Raw genomic sequence first — 26,097 nt, 5'->3', positions numbered from 1 at the left:
TCTTATAATTTTTGAGACACGGGCTAACGAAATTTTACACTTTACTCTCTGTTTTTATCTTAGGCTGAAATTGTAAAATGGTCTTTTGAGTTAATGATTTCGTTCCAAGTCTCATTCCAAGTAATATTCGGAATGCTAATTTCGTTTTCGTTTGATAAATTGCATTATCTCTTATAGTTTCCGAGATATAGGCTGTCGAAATTTTACACTTTAGGGTCTGTTTTTAACTTAGACCGAAATTGTAAAATGCTCTTTTGAATTAAGGGTTTCGTTCCAAGTCACATACCAAGTAATATTCGGCATGCTAATTACATTGTCGTTTGCTAAATTGCATTATCTCTTAAAGTTTCTGATATATGGTCAATCGAAATTTTAGACTTTAAGCTCTGTTTTTAACTTAGACCGAAATTGTAAAATGGTCTTTTGAGTTAATGATTTCGTTCCAAGTCACATTCCAAGTAACATTCGGCATGCTAATTTCGTTTTCGTTTGATAAATTGCATTATCTCTTATAGTTTCCGAGATATAGGCTGTCGAAATTTTACACTTTAGGGTCTGTTTTTAACTTAGACCGAAATTGTAAAATGCTCTTTTGAATTAAGGGTTTCGTTCCAAGTCACATACCAAGTAATATTCGGCATGCTAATTACATTGTCGTTTGCTAAATTGCATTATCTCTTAAAGTTTCTGATATATGGTCAATGGAAATTTTAGACTTTAAGCTCTGTTTTTAACTTAGACCGAAATTGTAGATTAGTCTTTTGAATTACGGAATTCGTTCCAAGTCATATTCCAAGTAATATTTGACATGCTATTTAAGTTGTCGTTTGCTAAATTGCATTATCTCTTAAAGTTTCTGATATATGGTGAATCGAAATTTTAGACTTTAAGCTCTGTTTTTAACTTAGACCGAAATTGTAAAATTTTCTTTTGAATTACGGATTCCGTTCCAAGTCACATTACAAGTAATATTTGTCATGCTAATTTCGTTGCCGTTCGCCAAATTGCAATACCTCTTATAGTTTCCGAGATATGGGCTAACGAAATTTTACACTTTAGGCTCTGTTTTTATCTTAGACCGAAATTGTAAAACGGTCTTTTGAATTACGGATTTCGTTATAAGTCACATTCCAAGTAATATTCGACATGCTAATTACGTTGTCGTTTACTAAATTGCATTATCTCTTATAGTCTCCGAGATATAAGCTGTCGAAATTTTACACTCTAGGCTCTGTTTTTAACTTAGACCAAAATTGTAGACTGGTTTTGTGATTTACGGATGTTGCTTCAGTTCACATTCCAAGTAATGTGCGGCATGCTAATTCCATTGTCGTTTGCGAAATTGCATTATCTCTTATAGTTTCCGAAATTTGATCAATCGAAATTTTACACTCTAGGCTCTGTTTTTAACTTAGGCAGAAATTGTAAAATGTTCTTTTGAATTAGGGATTCTGTTCCAAGTCACATTCCAAGTAATATTCGGCATGCTATTTAGGTTGTCGTTTGCTAAATTGCATTATCTCTTAAAGTTTCCGATATATGGTCAATCGAAATTTTACACTTTAATCTCTGTTTTTAACTTAGACCGAAATTTAAAATGGTTTTTTTGAATTACGTATTTCGCTCCAAGTCACATTCCAAGTAATATTCGGCATGCTAATTTCGTTATCGTTTGCTAAATTGCATTATCTCTTATAGTTTCCGAGATATAGGCTATCGAAATTTTACACTTTAGACTCTGGGTTTAACTTAGACCGAAATTTAAAGTGGTTTTTTGAATTACGGATTTCGTTAAATGTCACATTCCAAATAATATTCGGCATGCTAATTAAGTTGCCGTTTGCCAAATTGCAATACCTCTTATAGTTTTCTGAGATATAGGATTTCGAAATTATACACTTTAGGCTATGGTTTTAACTTAGACCGAAATTTAAAATGGTTTTTTGAATTACGGATTTCGTTAAAAGTCACATTCCAAATAATATTCGGCATGCTAATTAAGTTGCCGTTTGCCAAATTGCAATACCTCTTATAGTTTTCTGAGATATAGGCTGTCGAAATTTTACACTTTAGGCTCTGGTTTTAACTTAAACCAAAATTTAAAATGGTTTTTTTAATTACGGATATCGTTAAAAGTCACAATCCAAGTAATATTCGGCATGCTAATTAAGTTGCCGTTTGCAAATTGCAATACTTCTTATAGTTTTCCGAGATATAGGCTGTCGAAATTTTACCCTTTAGGCTCTGTTTTTAATTTAGGCTCAAATTGTAGACTGGTCTTGTGAATTACGGATTTCATCCCACGTCACATTCAAAGTAATATTCGGCATACTATTTATGTTGTCGTTTGCTATATTGCATTATCTGTTAAAGTTTCCGATATTTGGTCAATCGAAATTTTACACTTTAAGCTCTTTTTTTAACTTAGACCGAAATTGTAAAATGGTCTTTTGAATTAGGGATTCTGTTCCAAGTCACATTCCAAGTAATATTCGGCATGCTATTTAAGTTGTCGTTTGCTAAATTGTATTACCTCTTAAAGTTTCCGATATATGGTCGATCGAAATTTTACACTTTAATCTCTGTTTTTAACTTAGACCGAAATTGTAAAATGGTCTTTTGAGTTAATGATTTCGTTCCAAGTCACATTCCAAGTAATATTCGGCATGCTAATTTCGTTTTCGTTTGATAAATTGCATTATCTCTTATAGTTTCCGAGATATAGGCTATCGAAATTTTACACTTTAGACTCTGGGTTTAACTTAGACCGAAATTTAAAGTGGTTTTTTGAATTACGGATTTCGTTAAAAGTCACAATCCAAGTAATATTCGGCATGCTAATTAAGTTGCCGTTTGCAAATTGCAATACCTCTTATAGTTTTCCGAGATATAGGCTGTCGAACTTTTACACTCTGGGCTCTGTTTTTAACTTAGACCAAAATTTTAGACTGGTTTTGTGAATTACGGATTTTGCTTCAATTCACAATCCAAGTAATATTCGGCATGCTAATTACGTTGCCGCTTGCCAAATTGCATTACCCCTTATAGTTTCCGATATATAGGCTGTCGAAATTTTACACCTTAGTGTCAGGGTTTAACTTAGACCGAAATTTAAAATGGTTTTTTGAATTACGGATTTCGTTAAAAGTCACATTGCAAATAATATTCGGCACGCTAATTAAGTTGCCGTTTGCTAAACTGCAATACCTCTTATAATTTTTGAGACACGGGCTAACGAAATTTTACACTTTACTCTCTGTTTTTATCTTAGGCTGAAATTGTAAAATGGTCTTTTGAGTTAATGATTTCGTTCCAAGTCTCATTCCAAGTAATATTCGGAATGCTAATTTCGTTTTCGTTTGATAAATTGCAATACCTCTTATAGTTTTCCGAGATATAGGCTGTCGAAATTTTACACTTTAGGCTCTGGTTTTAACTTAGAGCGAAATTTAAAATGGTTTTTTGAATTACGGATTTCGTTAAAAGTCACATTCCAAATTATATTCGGCATGCTAATTAAGTTGCCGTTTGCCAAATTGCAATACCTCTTATAGTTTTCCGAGATATAGGCTGTCGAAATTTTACACTTTAGGCTCTGGTTTTAACTTAAACCAAAATTTAAAATGGTTTTTTTAATTACGGATATCGTTAAAAGTCACAATCCAAGTAATATTCGGCATGCTAATTAAGTTGCCGTTTGCAAATTGCAATACTTCTTATAGTTTTCCGAGATATAGGCTGTCGAAATTTTACCCTTTAGGCTCTGTTTTTAATTTAGGCTCAAATTGTAGACTGGTCTTGTGAATTACGGATTTCATCCCACGTCACATTCAAAGTAATATTCGGCATACTATTTATGTTGTCGTTTGCTATATTGCATTATCTGTTAAAGTTTCCGATATTTGGTCAATCGAAATTTTACACTTTAAGCTCTTTTTTTAACTTAGACCGAAATTGTAAAATGGTCTTTTGAATTAGGGATTCTGTTCCAAGTCACATTCCAAGTAATATTCGGCATGCTATTTAAGTTGTCGTTTGCTAAATTGTATTACCTCTTAAAGTTTCCGATATATGGTCGATCGAAATTTTACACTTTAATCTCTGTTTTTAACTTAGACCGAAATTGTAAAATGGTCTTTTGAGTTAATGATTTCGTTCCAAGTCACATTCCAAGTAATATTCGGCATGCTAATTTCGTTTTCGTTTGATAAATTGCATTATCTCTTATAGTTTCCGAGATATAGGCTATCGAAATTTTACACTTTAGACTCTGGGTTTAACTTAGACCGAAATTTAAAGTGGTTTTTTGAATTACGGATTTCGTTAAAAGTCACAATCCAAGTAATATTCGGCATGCTAATTAAGTTGCCGTTTGCAAATTGCAATACCTCTTATAGTTTTCCGAGATATAGGCTGTCGAACTTTTACACTCTGGGCTCTGTTTTTAACTTAGACCAAAATTTTAGACTGGTTTTGTGAATTACGGATTTTGCTTCAATTCACAATCCAAGTAATATTCGGCATGCTAATTACGTTGCCGCTTGCCAAATTGCATTACCCCTTATAGTTTCCGATATATAGGCTGTCGAAATTTTACACCTTAGTGTCAGGGTTTAACTTAGACCGAAATTTAAAATGGTTTTTTGAATTACGGATTTCGTTAAAAGTCACATTGCAAATAATATTCGGCACGCTAATTAAGTTGCCGTTTGCTAAACTGCAATACCTCTTATAATTTTTGAGACACGGGCTAACGAAATTTTACACTTTACTCTCTGTTTTTATCTTAGGCTGAAATTGTAAAATGGTCTTTTGAGTTAATGATTTCGTTCCAAGTCTCATTCCAAGTAATATTCGGAATGCTAATTTCGTTTTCGTTTGATAAATTGCATTATCTCTTATAGTTTCCGAGATATAGGCTGTCGAAATTTTACACTTTAGGGTCTGTTTTTAACTTAGACCGAAATTGTAAAATGCTCTTTTGAATTAAGGGTTTCGTTCCAAGTCACATACCAAGTAATATTCGGCATGCTAATTACATTGTCGTTTGCTAAATTGCATTATCTCTTAAAGTTTCTGATATATGGTCAATCGAAATTTTAGACTTTAAGCTCTGTTTTTAACTTAGACCGAAATTGTAAAATGGTCTTTTGAGTTAATGATTTCGTTCCAAGTCACATTCCAAGTAACATTCGGCATGCTAATTTCGTTTTCGTTTGATAAATTGCATTATCTCTTATAGTTTCCGAGATATAGGCTGTCGAAATTTTACACTTTAGGGTCTGTTTTTAACTTAGACCGAAATTGTAAAATGCTCTTTTGAATTAAGGGTTTCGTTCCAAGTCACATACCAAGTAATATTCGGCATGCTAATTACATTGTCGTTTGCTAAATTGCATTATCTCTTAAAGTTTCTGATATATGGTCAATGGAAATTTTAGACTTTAAGCTCTGTTTTTAACTTAGACCGAAATTGTAGATTAGTCTTTTGAATTACGGAATTCGTTCCAAGTCATATTCCAAGTAATATTTGACATGCTATTTAAGTTGTCGTTTGCTAAATTGCATTATCTCTTAAAGTTTCTGATATATGGTGAATCGAAATTTTAGACTTTAAGCTCTGTTTTTAACTTAGACCGAAATTGTAAAATTTTCTTTTGAATTACGGATTCCGTTCCAAGTCACATTACAAGTAATATTTGTCATGCTAATTTCGTTGCCGTTCGCCAAATTGCAATACCTCTTATAGTTTCCGAGATATGGGCTAACGAAATTTTACACTTTAGGCTCTGTTTTTATCTTAGACCGAAATTGTAAAACGGTCTTTTGAATTACGGATTTCGTTATAAGTCACATTCCAAGTAATATTCGACATGCTAATTACGTTGTCGTTTACTAAATTGCATTATCTCTTATAGTCTCCGAGATATAAGCTGTCGAAATTTTACACTCTAGGCTCTGTTTTTAACTTAGACCAAAATTGTAGACTGGTTTTGTGATTTACGGATGTTGCTTCAGTTCACATTCCAAGTAATGTGCGGCATGCTAATTCCATTGTCGTTTGCGAAATTGCATTATCTCTTATAGTTTCCGAAATTTGATCAATCGAAATTTTACACTCTAGGCTCTGTTTTTAACTTAGGCAGAAATTGTAAAATGTTCTTTTGAATTAGGGATTCTGTTCCAAGTCACATTCCAAGTAATATTCGGCATGCTATTTAGGTTGTCGTTTGCTAAATTGCATTATCTCTTAAAGTTTCCGATATATGGTCAATCGAAATTTTACACTTTAATCTCTGTTTTTAACTTAGACCGAAATTGTAAAATGGTCTTTTGAATTACGGATTTCGTTCCAAGTCACATTCCAAGTAATATTCGGCATGCTAATTTCGTTTTCGTTTGATAAATTGCATTATCTCTTATAGTTTCCGAGATATAGGCTGTCGAAATTTTACACTTTAGGGTCTGTTTTTAACTTAGACCGAAATTGTAAAATGCTCTTTTGAATTAAGGGTTCCGTTCCAAGTCACATACCAAGTAATATTCGGCATGCTAATTACATTGTCGTTTGCTAAATTGCATTATCTCTTAAAGTTTCTGATATATGGTCAATCGAAATTTTAGACTTTAAGCTCTGTTTTTAACTTAGACCGAAATTGTAAAATGGTCTTTTGAGTTAATGATTTCGTTCCAAGTCACATTCCAAGTAATATTCGGCATGCTAATTTCGTTTTCGTTTGATAAATTGCATTATCTCTTATAGTTTCCGAGATATAGGCTGTCGAAATTTTACACTTTAGGGTCTGTTTTTAACTTAGACCGAAATTGTAAAATGCTCTTTTGAATTAAGGGTTTCGTTCCAAGACACATACCAAGTAATATTCGGCATGCTAATTACGTTGTCGTTTGCTAAATTGCATTATCTCTTAAAGTTTCTGATATATGGTCAATCGAAATTTTAGACTTTAAGCTCTGTTTTTAACTTAGACCGAAATTGTAGATTAGTCTTTTGAATTACGGAATTCGTTCCAAGTCATATTCCAAGTAATATTTGACATGCTATTTAAGTTGTCGTTTGCTAAATTACATTATCTCTTAAAGTTTCTGATATATGGTGAATCGAAATTTTAGACTTTAAGCTCTGTTTTTAACATAGACCGAAATTGTAAAATTTTCTTTTGAATCACGGATTTCGTTCCAAGTCGCATTCCATGTAACATTCGGCATGCTAATTTCGTTGCCGTTTGCCAAATTGCAATACCTCTTATAGTTTCCGAGATATGGGCTAACGAAATTTTACACTCTAGGCTCTGTTTTTATCTTAGACCGAAATTGTATAATGGTCTTTTGAATTAGGGATTCCGTTCCAAGTTACATTCCAAGTAATATTCGGCATGCTAATTATATTGTCGATTACGATATTGCATTAGCTCTTATAGTTACCGATATATGGGCTATCGAAATATTACACTTTAGGCTCTGATTTTAACTTAGACCGAAATTGTAAAATGGTCTTTTGAATTAGGGATTTCGTTCCAAGTCACATTTCAAGTAATATTCGGCATGCTAATTATATTGTCGATTACGAAACTGCATTAGCTCTTATAGTTACCGATATATGGGCTATCGAAATATTACACTTTAGGCTCTGATTTTAACTTAGACCGAAATTTAAAATGGTTTTTTGAATTACGGATTTCGTTAAAAGTCACATTCCAAATTATATTCGGCATGCTAATTAAGTTGCCGTTTGCAAATTGCAATACCTCTTATAGTTTTCCGAGACATAGGCTGTCGAAATTTTACACTTTAGGCTCTGTTTTTAATTTAGGCTCAAATTGTATACTGGTCTTGTGAATTACGGATTTCGTCCCACGTCACATTCAAAGTAATATTCGGCATACTATTTATGTTGTCGTTTGCTAAATTGTATTATCTGTTAAAGTTTCCGATATTTGGTCAATAGAAATTTTACACTTTAAGCTCTTTTTTTTAACTTAGACCGAAATTGTAAAATGGTCTATTGAATTGGGGATTTCGTTCCAAGTCACATTTCAAGTAATATTCGGCATGCTAATTATATTGTCGATTACGAAACTGCATTAGCTCTTATAGTTACCGATATATGGGCTATCGAAATATTACACTGTAGGCTCTGATTTTAACTTAGACCGAAATTTAAAATGGTTTTTTGAATTACGGATTTCGTTAAAAGTCACATTCCAAGTAATATTCGGCATGCTAATTAAGTTGCCGTTTGCAAATTGCAATACCTCTTATAGTTTTCCGAGACATAGGCTGTCGAAATTTTATACTTTAGGCTCTGTTTTTAATTTAGGCTCAAATTGTAGGCTGGTCTTGTGAATTACGGATTTCGTCCCACGTCACATTCAAAGTAATATTCGGCATACTATTTATGTTGTCGTTTGCTAAATTGTATTATCTGTTAAAGTTTCCGATATTTGGTCAATCGAAATTTTACACTTTAAGCTCTTTTTTTTAACTTAGACCGAAATTGTAAAATGGTCTTTTGAATTGCGGATTCCGTTCCACGTACCATTCCAAGTAATATTCGGCATGCTATTTACGTTGTCGTTTGCTAAATTGCATTATCTGTTAAAGTTTCCGATATGTGGTCAATCAAAATTTTACACTATAAGCTCTGTTTTTAACTTAGACCGAAATTGTAAAATGGTCTTTTGAATTAGGGATTCTGTTCCAAGTCACATTACAAGTAATATTCGGCATGCTATTTACGTTGTCGTTTGCTAAATTGCATTATCTGTTAAAGTTTCCGATATATGGTCAATCAAAATTTTACACTATAAGCTCTGTTTTTAACTTAGACCGAAATTGAAAATTTTCTTTTGAATTACGGATTTCGTTCCAAGACACATTCCAAGTAATATTCGTCATGCTAATTTCGTTGCCCTTTGCCAAATTGCAATACCTCTTATAGTTTCCGAGATATGGGCTAACGAACGATATTCGGCATGCTATTTACGTTGTCGTTTGCTAAATTACATTATCTCTTAAAGTTTCTGATATATGGTCAAGAGAAATTTTACACTTTAAGCTCAGTTTTTAACTTAGACCGAAATTGTAAAATTGTCTAGTGAATTACTGATTTCGTTCCAAGTCATATTCCAAGTAATATTCGGCATGCTAATAAAGTTGCCGTTTGATAAATTGCATTATCTCTTATAGTTTCCGAGATATAGGCTGTCGAAATTTTACACTTTAGGGTTTGTTTTTAACTTAGACCGAAATTGTAAAATGCTCTTTTGAATTAAGGGTTTCGTTCCAAGTCACATACCAAGTAATATTCGGCATGCTAATTACATTGTCGTTTGCTAAATTGCATTATCTCTTAAAGTTTCTGATATATGGTCAATCGAAATTTTAGACTTTAAGCTCTGTTTTTAACTTAGACCGAAATTGTAAAATGGTCTTTTGAGTTAATGATTTCGTTCCAAGTCACATTCCAAGTAACATTCGGCATGCTAATTTCGTTTTCGTTTGATAAATTGCATTATCTCTTATAGTTTCCGAGATATAGGCTGTCGAAATTTTACACTTTAGGGTCTGTTTTTAACTTAGACCGAAATTGTAAAATGCTCTTTTGAATTAAGGGTTTCGTTCCAAGTCACATACCAAGTAATATTCGGCATGCTAATTACATTGTCGTTTGCTAAATTGCATTATCTCTTAAAGTTTCTGATATATGGTCAATGGAAATTTTAGACTTTAAGCTCTGTTTTTAACTTAGACCGAAATTGTAGATTAGTCTTTTGAATTACGGAATTCGTTCCAAGTCATATTCCAAGTAATATTTGACATGCTATTTAAGTTGTCGTTTGCTAAATTGCATTATCTCTTAAAGTTTCTGATATATGGTGAATCGAAATTTTAGACTTTAAGCTCTGTTTTTAACTTAGACCGAAATTGTAAAATTTTCTTTTGAATTACGGATTCCGTTCCAAGTCACATTACAAGTAATATTTGTCATGCTAATTTCGTTGCCGTTCGCCAAATTGCAATACCTCTTATAGTTTCCGAGATATGGGCTAACGAAATTTTACACTTTAGGCTCTGTTTTTATCTTAGACCGAAATTGTAAAACGGTCTTTTGAATTACGGATTTCGTTATAAGTCACATTCCAAGTAATATTCGACATGCTAATTACGTTGTCGTTTACTAAATTGCATTATCTCTTATAGTCTCCGAGATATAAGCTGTCGAAATTTTACACTCTAGGCTCTGTTTTTAACTTAGACCAAAATTGTAGACTGGTTTTGTGATTTACGGATGTTGCTTCAGTTCACATTCCAAGTAATGTGCGGCATGCTAATTCCATTGTCGTTTGCGAAATTGCATTATCTCTTATAGTTTCCGAAATTTGATCAATCGAAATTTTACACTCTAGGCTCTGTTTTTAACTTAGGCAGAAATTGTAAAATGTTCTTTTGAATTAGGGATTCTGTTCCAAGTCACATTCCAAGTAATATTCGGCATGCTATTTAGGTTGTCGTTTGCTAAATTGCATTATCTCTTAAAGTTTCCGATATATGGTCAATCGAAATTTTACACTTTAATCTCTGTTTTTAACTTAGACCGAAATTGTAAAATGGTCTTTTGAATTACGGATTTCGTTCCAAGTCACATTCCAAGTAATATTCGGCATGCTAATTTCGTTTTCGTTTGATAAATTGCATTATCTCTTATAGTTTCCGAGATATAGGCTGTCGAAATTTTACACTTTAGGGTCTGTTTTTAACTTAGACCGAAATTGTAAAATGCTCTTTTGAATTAAGGGTTCCGTTCCAAGTCACATACCAAGTAATATTCGGTGTGCTAATTACATTGTCGTTTGCTAAATTGCATTATCTCTTAAAGTTTCTGATATATGGTCAATCGAAATTTTAGACTTTAAGCTCTGTTTTTAACTTAGACCGAAATTGTAAAATGGTCTTTTGAGTTAATGATTTCGTTCCAAGTCACATTCCAAGTAATATTCGGCATGCTAATTTCGTTTTTGTTTGATAAATTGCATTATCTCTTATAGTTTCCGAGATATAGGCTGTCGAAATTTTACACTTTAGGGTCTGTTTTTAACTTAGACCGAAATTGTAAAATGCTCTTTTGAATTAAGGGTTTCGTTCCAAGACACATACCAAGTAATATTCGGCATGCTAATTACGTTGTCGTTTGCTAAATTGCATTATCTCTTAAAGTTTCTGATATATGGTCAATCGAAATTTTAGACTTTAAGCTCTGTTTTTAACTTAGACCGAAATTGTAGATTAGTCTTTTGAATTACGGAATTCGTTCCAAGTCATATTCCAAGTAATATTTGACATGCTATTTAAGTTGTCGTTTGCTAAATTACATTATCTCTTAAAGTTTCTGATATATGGTGAATCGAAATTTTAGACTTTAAGCTCTGTTTTTAACATAGACCGAAATTGTAAAATTTTCTTTTGAATCACGGATTTCGTTCCAAGTCGCATTCCATGTAACATTCGGCATGCTAATTTCGTTGCCGTTTGCCAAATTGCAATACCTCTCATAGTTTCCGAGATATGGGCTAACGAAATTTTACACTCTAGGCTCTGTTTTTATCTTAGACCGAAATTGTATAATGGTCTTTTGAATTAGGGATTCCGTTCCAAGTTACATTCCAAGTAATATTCGGCATGCTAATTATATTGTCGATTACGATATTGCATTAGCTCTTATAGTTACCGATATATGGGCTATCGAAATATTACACTTTAGGCTCTGATTTTAACTTAGACCGAAATTTAAAATGGTTTTTTGAATTACGGATTTCGTTAAAAGTCACATTCCAAATTATATTCGGCATGCTAATTAAGTTGCCGTTTGCAAATTGCAATACCTCTTATAGTTTTCCGAGACATAGGCTGTCGAAATTTTACACTTTAGGCTCTGTTTTTAATTTAGGCTCAAATTGTATACTGGTCTTGTGAATTACGGATTTCGTCCCACGTCACATTCAAAGTAATATTCGGCATACTATTTATGTTGTCGTTTGCTAAATTGTATTATCTGTTAAAGTTTCCGATATTTGGTCAATAGAAATTTTACACTTTAAGCTCTTTTTTTTAACTTAGACCGAAATTGTAAAATGGTCTATTGAATTGGGGATTTCGTTCCAAGTCACATTTCAAGTAATATTCGGCATGCTAATTATATTGTCGATTACGAAACTGCATTAGCTCTTATAGTTACCGATATATGGGCTATCGAAATATTACACTGTAGGCTCTGATTTTAACTTAGACCGAAATTTAAAATGGTTTTTTGAATTACGGATTTCGTTAAAAGTCACATTCCAAGTAATATTCGGCATGCTAATTAAGTTGCCGTTTGCAAATTGCAATACCTCTTATAGTTTTCCGAGACATAGGCTGTCGAAATTTTATACTTTAGGCTCTGTTTTTAATTTAGGCTCAAATTGTAGGCTGGTCTTGTGAATTACGGATTTCGTCCCACGTCACATTCAAAGTAATATTCGGCATACTATTTATGTTGTCGTTTGCTAAATTGTATTATCTGTTAAAGTTTCCGATATTTGGTCAATCGAAATTTTACACTTTAAGCTCTTTTTTTTAACTTAGACCGAAATTGTAAAATGGTCTTTTGAATTGCGGATTCCGTTCCACGTACCATTCCAAGTAATATTCGGCATGCTATTTACGTTGTCGTTTGCTAAATTGCATTATCTGTTAAAGTTTCCGATATGTGGTCAATCAAAATTTTACACTATAAGCTCTGTTTTTAACTTAGACCGAAATTGTAAAATGGTCTTTTGAATTAGGGATTCTGTTCCAAGTCACATTCCAAGTAATATTCGGCATGCTATTTACGTTGTCGTTTGCTAAATTGCATTATCTGTTAAAGTTTCCGATATATGGTCAATCAAAATTTTACACTATAAGCTCTGTTTTTAACTTAGACCGAAATTGAAAATTTTCTTTTGAATTACGGATTTCGTTCCAAGACACATTCCAAGTAATATTCGTCATGCTAATTTCGTTGCCCTTTGCCAAATTGCAATACCTCTTATAGTTTCCGAGATATGGGCTAACGAAATTTTACACTCTAGGCTCTGTTTTTATCTTAGACCGAAATTGTAAAATGGTCTTTTGAATTACGAAATTCGTTCCAAGTCGCATTCCAGGTATTATTCGGCATGCTATTTAAGTTGTCGTTTACTAAATTGCATTATCTCTTATAGTTTCCAATATATGGGATATCATAATTTTACACTTTACTCTCTGTTTTTATCTTAGACCGAAATTGTAAAATGGTCTTTTGAGTTAATGATTTCGTTCCAAGTCACATTCTAAGTAATATTCGGCATGCTAATTTCGTTTTCGTTTGATAAATTGCATTATCTCTTATAGTTTCCGAAATATAGGCTATCGAAATTTTACACTTTAGGCTCTGGGTTTAACTTAGACCGAAATTTAAAAAGGTCTTTTGAATTGCGGATTCCGTTCCACGTATCATCCCAAGTAATATTCGGCATGCTATTTACGTTGTCGTTTGCTAAATTGCATTATCTGTTAAAGTTTCCGATATATGGTCAATCGAAATTTTAGACTTTAATCTCTGTTTTTAACTTAGACCGAAATTGTAAAATGGTCTTTTGAATTACGGATTTCGTTCCAAGTCATATTCCAAGTAATATTCGGCATGCTAATTACGTTGCCGCTTGCCAAATTGCATTACCTATTATAGTTTCCGAGATATAGGCTGTCGAAATTTTACACTTTAGGCTCTGGTTTTAACTTAGAGCGAAATTTAAAATGGTTTTTTGAATTACGGATTTCGTTAAAAGTCACAATCCAAATAATATTCGGCATGCTAATTAAGTTGCCGTTTGCAAAATTGCAATACCTCTTATAGTTTCCGAGATATGGGCTAATGAAATTTTACACCCTATGCTCTGTTTTTTTCTTAGACCGAAATTGTAAAATAGTCTTTTGAATTACGGAATTCGCTCCAAGTCATATTCCAAGTAATATTTGACATGCTATTTAAGTTGTCGTTTGCTAAATTGCATTATCTCTTAAAATTTCTGATATATGGTCAATCGAAATTTTGCACTTTAAGCTCTGTTTTTAACTTAGACCGAAATTGTAAAATTTTCTTTTGAATCACGGATTTCGTTCCAAGTCACATTCCATGTAACATTCGGCATGCTAATTTCGTTGCCGTTTGCCAAATTGCCATACCTCTTATAGTTTCCGAGATATGGGCTAACGAAATTTTACACTCTAGGCTCTGTTTTTATCTTAGACCGAAATTGTATAATGGTCTTTTGAATTAGGGATCCCGTTCCAAGTCACATTCCAAGTAATATTCGGCATGCTATTTAAGTTGTCGTTTGCTAAATTGCATTATCTCTTAAAGTTTCCGATATTTGGTCAATCGAAATTTTACACTTTAAGCTCTTTTTTTAACTTAGACCGAAATTGTAAAATGGTCTTTTGAATTGCGGATTCCGTTCCACGTAACATTCCAAGTAATATTCGGCATGCTATTTACGTTGCCGTTTCCTAAATTGCATAATCTGTTAAAGTTTCCGATATATGGTCAATCAAAATTTTACACTATAAGCTCTGTTTTTAACTTAGATTAAAATTGTAAAATGGTCTTTTGAATTACGGATTTCGTTCCAAGTCATATTCCAAGTAATATTCGGCATGCTAATTACGTTGCCGCTTGCCAAATTGCATTACCTATTATAGTTTCCGAGATATAGGCTGTCGAAATTTTACACTTTAGGCTCTGGTTTTAACTTAGAGCGAAATTTAAAATGGTTTTTGAATTACGGATTTCGTTAAAAGTCACATTCCAAATTATATTCGGCATGCTAATTAAGTTGCCGTTTGCCAAATTGCAATACCTCTTATAGTTTTCCGAGATATAGGCTGTCGAAATTTTACACTTTAGGCTCTGGTTTTAACTTAAACCAAAATTTAAAATGGTTTTTTTAATTACGGATATCGTTAAAAGTTACAATCCAAGTAATATTCGGCATGCTAATTAAGTTGCCGTTTGCAAATTGCAATACTTCTTATAGTTTTCCGAGATATAGGCTGTCGAAATTTTACCCTTTAGGCTCTGTTTTTAATTTAGGCTCAAATTGTAGACTGGTCTTGTGAATTACGGATTTCATCCCACGTCACATTCAAAGTAATATTCGGCATACTATTTATGTTGTCGTTTGCTATATTGCATTATCTGTTAAAGTTTCCGATATTTGGTCAATCGAAATTTTACACTTTAAGCTCTTTTTTTAACTTAGACCGAAATTGTAAAATGGTCTTTTGAATTAGGGATTCTGTTCCAAGTCACATTCCAAGTAATATTCGGCATGCTATTTAAGTTGTCGTTTGCTAAATTGTATTACCTCTTAAAGTTTCCGATATATGGTCGATCGAAATTTTACACTTTAATCTCTGTTTTTAACTTAGACCGAAATTGTAAAATGGTCTTTTGAGTTAATGATTTCGTTCCAAGTCACATTCCAAGTAATATTCGGCATGCTAATTTCGTTTTCGTTTGATAAATTGCATTATCTCTTATAGTTTCCGAGATATAGGCTATCGAAATTTTACACTTTAGACTCTGGGTTTAACTTAGACCGAAATTTAAAGTGGTTTTTTGAATTACGGATTTCGTTAAAAGTCACAATCCAAGTAATATTCGGCATGCTAATTAAGTTGCCGTTTGCAAATTGCAATACCTCTTATAGTTTTCCGAGATATAGGCTGTCGAACTTTTACACTCTGGGCTCTGTTTTTAACTTAGACCAAAATTTTAGACTGGTTTTGTGAATTACGGATTTTGCTTCAATTCACAATCCAAGTAATATTCGGCATGCTAATTACGTTGCCGCTTGCCAAATTGCATTACCCCTTATAGTTTCCGATATATAGGCTGTCGAAATTTTACACCTTAGTGTCAGGGTTTAACTTAGACCGAAATTTAAAATGGTTTTTTGAATTACGGATTTCGTTAAAAGTCACATTGCAAATAATATTCGGCACGCTAATTAAGTTGCCGTTTGCTAAACTGCAATACCTCTTATAATTTTTGAGACACGGGCTAACGAAATTTTACACTTTACTCTCTGTTTTTATCTTAGGCTGAAATTGTAAAATGGTCTTTTGAGTTAATGATTTCGTTCCAAGTCTCATTCCAAGTAATATTCGGAATGCTAATTTCGTTTTCGTTTGATAAATTGCATTATCTCTTATAGTTTCCGAGATATAGGCTGTCGAAATTTTACACTTTAGGGTCTGTTTTTAACTTAGACCGAAATTGTAAAATGCTCTTTTGAATTAAGGGTTTCGTTCCAAGTCACATACCAAGTAATATTCGGCATGCTAATTACATTGTCGTTTGCTAAATTGCATTATCTCTTAAAGTTTCTGATATATGGTCAATCGAAATTTTAGACTTTAAGCTCTGTTTTTAACTTAGACCGAAATTGTAAAATGCTCTTTTGAATTAAGGGTTTCGTTCCAAGACACATACCAAGTAATATTCGGCATGCTAATTACGTTGTCGTTTGCTAAATTGCATTATCTCTTAAAGTTTCTGATATATGGTCAATCGAAATTTTAGACTTTAAGCTCTGTTTTTAACTTAGACCGAAATTGTAGATTAGTCTTTTGAATTACGGAATTCGTTCCAAGTCATATTCCAAGTAATATTTGACATGCTATTTAAGTTGTCGTTTGCTAAATTACATTATCTCTTAAAGTTTCTGATATATGGTGAATCGAAATTTTAGACTTTAAGCTCTGTTTTTAACATAGACCGAAATTGTAAAATTTTCTTTTGAATCACGGATTTCGTTCCAAGTCGCATTCCATGTAACATTCGGCATGCTAATTTCGTTGCCGTTTGCCAAATTGCAATACCTCTTATAGTTTCCGAGATATGGGCTAACGAAATTTTACACTCTAGGCTCTGTTTTTATCTTAGACCGAAATTGTATAATGGTCTTTTGAATTAGGGATTCCGTTCCAAGTTACATTCCAAGTAATATTCGGCATGCTAATTATATTGTCGATTACGATATTGCATTAGCTCTTATAGTTACCGATATATGGGCTATCGAAATATTACACTTTAGGCTCTGATTTTAACTTAGACCGAAATTGTAAAATGGTCTTTTGAATTAGGGATTTCGTTCCAAGTCACATTTCAAGTAATATTCGGCATGCTAATTATATTGTCGATTACGAAACTGCATTAGCTCTTATAGTTACCGATATATGGGCTATCGAAATATTACACTTTAGGCTCTGATTTTAACTTAGACCGAAATTTAAAATGGTTTTTTGAATTACGGATTTCGTTAAAAGTCACATTCCAAATTATATTCGGCATGCTAATTAAGTTGCCGTTTGCAAATTGCAATACCTCTTATAGTTTTCCGAGACATAGGCTGTCGAAATTTTACACTTTAGGCTCTGTTTTTAATTTAGGCTCAAATTGTATACTGGTCTTGTGAATTACGGATTTCGTCCCACGTCACATTCAAAGTAATATTCGGCATACTATTTATGTTGTCGTTTGCTAAATTGTATTATCTGTTAAAGTTTCCGATATTTGGTCAATAGAAATTTTACACTTTAAGCTCTTTTTTTTAACTTAGACCGAAATTGTAAAATGGTCTATTGAATTGGGGATTTCGTTCCAAGTCACATTTCAAGTAATATTCGGCATGCTAATTATATTGTCGATTACGAAACTGCATTAGCTCTTATAGTTACCGATATATGGGCTATCGAAATATTACACTGTAGGCTCTGATTTTAACTTAGACCGAAATTTAAAATGGTTTTTTGAATTACGGATTTCGTTAAAAGTCACATTCCAAGTAATATTCGGCATGCTAATTAAGTTGCCGTTTGCAAATTGCAATACCTCTTATAGTTTTCCGAGACATAGGCTGTCGAAATTTTATACTTTAGGCTCTGTTTTTAATTTAGGCTCAAATTGTAGGCTGGTCTTGTGAATTACGGATTTCGTCCCACGTCACATTCAAAGTAATATTCGGCATACTATTTATGTTGTCGTTTGCTAAATTGTATTATCTGTTAAAGTTTCCGATATTTGGTCAATCGAAATTTTACACTTTAAGCTCTTTTTTTTAACTTAGACCGAAATTGTAAAATGGTCTTTTGAATTGCGGATTCCGTTCCACGTACCATTCCAAGTAATATTCGGCATGCTATTTACGTTGTCGTTTGCTAAATTGCATTATCTGTTAAAGTTTCCGATATGTGGTCAATCAAAATTTTACACTATAAGCTCTGTTTTTAACTTAGACCGAAATTGTAAAATGGTCTTTTGAATTAGGGATTCTGTTCCAAGTCACATTCCAAGTAATATTCGGCATGCTATTTACGTTGTCGTTTGCTAAATTGCATTATCTGTTAAAGTTTCCGATATATGGTCAATCAAAATTTTACACTATAAGCTCTGTTTTTAACTTAGACCGAAATTGAAAATTTTCTTTTGAATTACGGATTTCGTTCCAAGACACATTCCAAGTAATATTCGTCATGCTAATTTCGTTGCCCTTTGCCAAATTGCAATACCTCTTATAGTTTCCGAGATATGGGCTAACGAAATTTTACACTCTAGGCTCTGTTTTTATCTTAGACCGAAATTGTAAAATGGTCTTTTGAATTACGAAATTCGTTCCAAGTCGCATTCCAGGTATTATTCGGCATGCTATTTAAGTTGTCGTTTACTAAATTGCATTATCTCTTATAGTTTCCAATATATGGGATATCATAATTTTACACTTTACTCTCTGTTTTTATCTTAGACCGAAATTGTAAAATGGTCTTTTGAGTTAATGATTTCGTTCCAAGTCACATTCTAAGTAATATTCGGCATGCTAATTTCGTTTTCGTTTGATAAACTGCATTATCTCTTATAGTTTCCGAAATATAGGCTATCGAAATTTTACACTTTAGGATCTGGGTTTAACTTAGACCGAAATTTAAAATGGTCTTTTGAATTGCGGATTCCGTTCCACGTATCATCCCAAGTAATATTCGGCATGCTATTTACGTTGTCGTTTGCTAAATTGCATTATCTGTTAAAGTTTCCGATATATGGTCAATCGAAATTTTAGACTTTAATCTCTGTTTTTAACTTAGACCGAAATTGTAAAATGGTCTTTTGAATTACGGATTTCTTTCCAAGTCATATTCCAAGTAATATTCGGCATGCTAATTACGTTGCCGCTTGCCAAATTGCATTACCTATTATAGTTTCCGAGATATAGGCTGTCGAAATTTTACACTTTAGGCTCTGGTTTTAACTTAGAGCGAAATTTAAAATGGTTTTTTGAATTACGGATTTCGTTAAAAGTCACAATCCAAATAATATTCGGCATGCTAATTAAGTTGCCGTTTGCAAAATTGCAATACCTCTTATAGTTTCCGAGATATGGGCTAATGAAATTTTACACCCTATGCTCTGTTTTTTTCTTAGACCGAAATTGTAAAATAGTCTTTTGAATTACGGAATTCGCTCCAAGTCATATTCCAAGTAATATTTGACATGCTATTTAAGTTGTCGTTTGCTAAATTGCATTATCTCTTAAAATTTCTGATATATGGTCAATCGAAATTTTGCACTTTAAGCTCTGTTTTTAACTTAGACCGAAATTGTAAAATTTTCTTTTGAATCACGGATTTCGTTCCAAGTCACATTCCATGTAACATTCGGCATGCTAATTTCGTTGCCGTTTGCCAAATTGCCATACCTCTTATAGTTTCCGAGATAAGGGCTAACGAAATTTTACACTCTAGGCTCTGTTTTTATCTTAGACCGAAATTGTATAATGGTCTTTTGAATTAGGGATCCCGTTCCAAGTCACATTCCAAGTAATATTCGGCATGCTATTTAAGTTGTCGTTTGCTAAATTGCATTATCTCTTAAAGTTTCCGATATTTGGTCAATCGAAATTTTACACTTTAAGCTCTTTTTTTAACTTAGACCGAAATTGTAAAATGGTCTTTTGAATTGCGGATTCCGTTCCACGTAACATTCCAAGTAATATTCGGCATGCTATTTACGTTGCCGTTTCCTAAATTGCATAATCTGTTAAAGTTTCCGATATATGGTCAATCAAAATTTTACACTATAAGCTCTGTTTTTAACTTAGATTAAAATTGTAAAATGGTCTTTTGAATTACGGATTTCGTTCCAAGTCATATTCCAAGTAATATTCGGCATGCTAATTACGTTGCCGCTTGCCAAATTGCATTACCTATTATAGTTTCCGAGATATAGGCTGTCGAAATTTTACACTTTAGGCTCTGGTTTTAACTTAGAGCGAAATTTAAAATGGTTTTTTGAATTACGGATTTCGTTAAAAGTCACATTCCAAATTATATTCGGCATGCTAATTAAGTTGCCGTTTGCCAAATTGCAATACCTCTTATAGTTTTCCGAGATATAGGCTGTCGAAATTTTACACTTTAGGCTCTGGTTTTAACTTAAACCAAAATTTAAAATGGTTTTTTTAATTACGGATATCGTTAAAAGTCACAATCCAAGTAATATTCGGCATGCTAATTAAGTTGCCGTTTGCAAATTGCAATACTTCTTATAGTTTTCCGAGATATAGGCTGTCGAAATTTTACCCTTTAGGCTCTGTTTTTAATTTAGGCTCAAATTGTAGACTGGTCTTGTGAATTACGGATTTCATCCCACGTCACATTCAAAGTAATATTCGGCATACTATTTATGTTGTCGTTTGCTATATTGCATTATCTGTTAAAGTTTCCGATATTTGGTCAATCGAAATTTTACACTTTAAGCTCTTTTTTTAACTTAGACCGAAATTGTAAAATGGTCTTTTGAATTAGGGATTCTGTTCCAAGTCACATTCCAAGTAATATTCGGCATGCTATTTAAGTTGTCGTTTGCTAAATTGTATTACCTCTTAAAGTTTCCGATATATGGTCGATCGAAATTTTACACTTTAATCTCTGTTTTTAACTTAGACCGAAATTGTAAAATGGTCTTTTGAGTTAATGATTTCGTTCCAAGTCACATTCCAAGTAATATTCGGCATGCTAATTTCGTTTTCGTTTGATAAATTGCATTATCTCTTATAGTTTCCGAGATATAGGCTATCGAAATTTTACACTTTAGACTCTGGGTTTAACTTAGACCGAAATTTAAAGTGGTTTTTTGAATTACGGATTTCGTTAAAAGTCACAATCCAAGTAATATTCGGCATGCTAATTAAGTTGCCGTTTGCAAATTGCAATACCTCTTATAGTTTTCCGAGATATAGGCTGTCGAACTTTTACACTCTGGGCTCTGTTTTTAACTTAGACCAAAATTTTAGACTGGTTTTGTGAATTACGGATTTTGCTTCAATTCACAATCCAAGTAATATTCGGCATGCTAATTACGTTGCCGCTTGCCAAATTGCATTACCCCTTATAGTTTCCGATATATAGGCTGTCGAAATTTTACACCTTAGTGTCAGGGTTTAACTTAGACCGAAATTTAAAATGGTTTTTTGAATTACGGATTTCGTTAAAAGTCACATTGCAAATAATATTCGGCACGCTAATTAAGTTGCCGTTTGCTAAACTGCAATACCTCTTATAATTTTTGAGACACGGGCTAACGAAATTTTACACTTTACTCTCTGTTTTTATCTTAGGCTGAAATTGTAAAATGGTCTTTTGAGTTAATGATTTCGTTCCAAGTCTCATTCCAAGTAATATTCGGAATGCTAATTTCGTCTTCGTTTGATAAATTGCATTATCTCTTATAGTTTCCGAGATATAGGCTGTCGAAATTTTACACTTTAGGGTCTGTTTTTAACTTAGACCGAAATTGTAAAATGCTCTTTTGAATTAAGGGTTTCGTTCCAAGTCACATACCAAGTAATATTCGGCATGCTAATTACATTGTCGTTTGCTAAATTGCATTATCTCTTAAAGTTTCTGATATATGGTCAATCGAAATTTTAGACTTTAAGCTCTGTTTTTAACTTAGACCGAAATTGTAAAATGGTCTTTTGAGTTAATGATTTCGTTCCAAGTCACATTCCAAGTAACATTCGGCATGCTAATTTCGTTTTCGTTTGATAAATTGCATTATCTCTTATAGTTTCCGAGATATAGGCTGTCGAAATTTTACACTTTAGGGTCTGTTTTTAACTTAGACCGAAATTGTAAAATGCTCTTTTGAATTAAGGGTTTCGTTCCAAGTCACATACCAAGTAATATTCGGCATGCTAATTACATTGTCGTTTGCTAAATTGCATTATCTCTTAAAGTTTCTGATATATGGTCAATGGAAATTTTAGACTTTAAGCTCTGTTTTTAACTTAGACCGAAATTGTAGATTAGTCTTTTGAATTACGGAATTCGTTCCAAGTCATATTCCAAGTAATATTTGACATGCTATTTAAGTTGTCGTTTGCTAAATTGCATTATCTCTTAAAGTTTCTGATATATGGTGAATCGAAATTTTAGACTTTAAGCTCTGTTTTTAACTTAGACCGAAATTGTAAAATTTTCTTTTGAATTACGGATTCCGTTCCAAGTCACATTACAAGTAATATTTGTCATGCTAATTTCGTTGCCGTTCGCCAAATTGCAATACCTCTTATAGTTTCCGAGATATGGGCTAACGAAATTTTACACTTTAGGCTCTGTTTTTATCTTAGACCGAAATTGTAAAACGGTCTTTTGAATTACGGATTTCGTTATAAGTCACATTCCAAGTAATATTCGACATGCTAATTACGTTGTCGTTTACTAAATTGCATTATCTCTTATAGTCTCCGAGATATAAGCTGTCGAAATTTTACACTCTAGGCTCTGTTTTTAACTTAGACCAAAATTGTAGACTGGTTTTGTGATTTACGGATGTTGCTTCAGTTCACATTCCAAGTAATGTGCGGCATGCTAATTCCATTGTCGTTTGCGAAATTGCATTATCTCTTATAGTTTCCGAAATTTGATCAATCGAAATTTTACACTCTAGGCTCTGTTTTTAACTTAGGCAGAAATTGTAAAATGTTCTTTTGAATTAGGGATTCTGTTCCAAGTCACATTCCAAGTAATATTCGGCATGCTATTTAGGTTGTCGTTTGCTAAATTGCATTATCTCTTAAAGTTTCCGATATATGGTCAATCGAAATTTTACACTTTAATCTCTGTTTTTAACTTAGACCGAAATTGTAAAATGGTCTTTTGAATTACGGATTTCGTTCCAAGTCACATTCCAAGTAATATTCGGCATGCTAATTTCGTTTTCGTTTGATAAATTGCATTATCTCTTATAGTTTCCGAGATATAGGCTGTCGAAATTTTACACTTTAGGGTCTGTTTTTAACTTAGACCGAAATTGTAAAATGCTCTTTTGAATTAAGGGTTCCGTTCCAAGTCACATACCAAGTAATATTCGGCATGCTAATTACATTGTCGTTTGCTAAATTGCATTATCTCTTAAAGTTTCTGATATATGGTCAATCGAAATTTTAGACTTTAAGCTCTGTTTTTAACTTAGACCGAAATTGTAAAATGGTCTTTTGAGTTAATGATTTCGTTCCAAGTCACATTCCAAGTAATATTCGGCATGCTAATTTCGTTTTCGTTTGATAAATTGCATTATCTCTTATAGTTTCCGAGATATAGGCTGTCGAAATTTTACACTTTAGGGTCTGTTTTTAACTTAGACCGAAATTGTAAAATGCTCTTTTGAATTAAGGGTTTCGTTCCAAGACACATACCAAGTAATATTCGGCATGCTAATTACGTTGTCGTTTGCTAAATTGCATTATCTCTTAAAGTTTCTGATATATGGTCAATCGAAATTTTAGACTTTAAGCTCTGTTTTTAACTTAGACCGAAATTGTAGATTAGTCTTTTGAATTACGGAATTCGTTCCAAGTCATATTCCAAGTAATATTTGACATGCTATTTAAGTTGTCGTTTGCTAAATTACATTATCTCTTAAAGTTTCTGATATATGGTGAATCGAAATTTTAGACTTTAAGCTCTGTTTTTAACATAGACCGAAATTGTAAAATTTTCTTTTGAATCACGGATTTCGTTCCAAGTCGCATTCCATGTAACATTCGGCATGCTAATTTCGTTGCCGTTTGCCAAATTGCAAAACCTCTTATAGTTTCCGAGATATGGGCTAACGAAATTTTACACTCTAGGCTCTGTTTTTATCTTAGACCGAAATTGTATAATGGTCTTTTGAATTAGGGATTCCGTTCCAAGTTACATTCCAAGTAATATTCGGCATGCTAATTATATTGTCGATTACGATATTGCATTAGCTCTTATAGTTACCGATATATGGGCTATCGAAATATTACACTTTAGGCTCTGATTTTAACTTAGACCGAAATTGTAAAATGGTCTTTTGAATTAGGGATTTCGTTCCAAGTCACATTTCAAGTAATATTCGGCATGCTAATTATATTGTCGATTACGAAACTGCATTAGCTCTTATAGTTACCGATATATGGGCTATCGAAATATTACACTTTAGGCTCTGATTTTAACTTAGACCGAAATTTAAAATGGTTTTTTGAATTACGGATTTCGTTAAAAGTCACATTCCAAATTATATTCGGCATGCTAATTAAGTTGCCGTTTGCAAATTGCAATACCTCTTATAGTTTTCCGAGACATAGGCTGTCGAAATTTTACACTTTAGGCTCTGTTTTTAATTTAGGCTCAAATTGTATACTGGTCTTGTGAATTACGGATTTCGTCCCACGTCACATTCAAAGTAATATTCGGCATACTATTTATGTTGTCGTTTGCTAAATTGTATTATCTGTTAAAGTTTCCGATATTTGGTCAATAGAAATTTTACACTTTAAGCTCTTTTTTTTAACTTAGACCGAAATTGTAAAATGGTCTATTGAATTGGGGATTTCGTTCCAAGTCACATTTCAAGTAATATTCGGCATGCTAATTATATTGTCGATTACGAAACTGCATTAGCTCTTATAGTTACCGATATATGGGCTATCGAAATATTACACTGTAGGCTCTGATTTTAACTTAGACCGAAATTTAAAATGGTTTTTTGAATTACGGATTTCGTTAAAAGTCACATTCCAAGTAATATTCGGCATGCTAATTAAGTTGCCGTTTGCAAATTGCAATACCTCTTATAGTTTTCCGAGACATAGGCTGTCGAAATTTTATACTTTAGGCTCTGTTTTTAATTTAGGCTCAAATTGTAGGCTGGTCTTGTGAATTACGGATTTCGTCCCACGTCACATTCAAAGTAATATTCGGCATACTATTTATGTTGTCGTTTGCTAAATTGTATTATCTGTTAAAGTTTCCGATATTTGGTCAATCGAAATTTTACACTTTAAGCTCTTTTTTTTAACTTAGACCGAAATTGTAAAATGGTCTTTTGAATTGCGGATTCCGTTCCACGTACCATTCCAAGTAATATTCGGCATGCTATTTACGTTGTCGTTTGCTAAATTGCATTATCTGTTAAAGTTTCCGATATGTGGTCAATCAAAATTTTACACTATAAGCTCTGTTTTTAACTTAGACCGAAATTGTAAAATGGTCTTTTGAATTAGGGATTCTGTTCCAAGTCACATTCCAAGTAATATTCGGCATGCTATTTACGTTGTCGTTTGCTAAATTGCATTATCTGTTAAAGTTTCCGATATATGGTCAATCAAAATTTTACACTATAAGCTCTGTTTTTAACTTAGACCGAAATTGAAAATTTTCTTTTGAATTACGGATTTCGTTCCAAGACACATTCCAAGTAATATTCGTCATGCTAATTTCGTTGCCCTTTGCCAAATTGCAATACCTCTTATAGTTTCCGAGATATGGGCTAACGAAATTTTACACTCTAGGCTCTGTTTTTATCTTAGACCGAAATTGTAAAATGGTCTTTTGAATTACGAAATTCGTTCCAAGTCGCATTCCAGGTATTATTCGGCATGCTATTTAAGTTGTCGTTTACTAAATTGCATTATCTCTTATAGTTTC

Source organism: Rhynchophorus ferrugineus, unplaced genomic scaffold, assembly GCF_030347505.1.
Source record: "Rhynchophorus ferrugineus isolate W39M unplaced genomic scaffold, kcgeb_rfMv2 rfM5, whole genome shotgun sequence".
In the NCBI taxonomy this organism is placed as follows: domain Eukaryota; kingdom Metazoa; phylum Arthropoda; class Insecta; order Coleoptera; family Curculionidae; genus Rhynchophorus; species Rhynchophorus ferrugineus.
Note: the sequence above shows the minus strand (reverse complement) of the source record.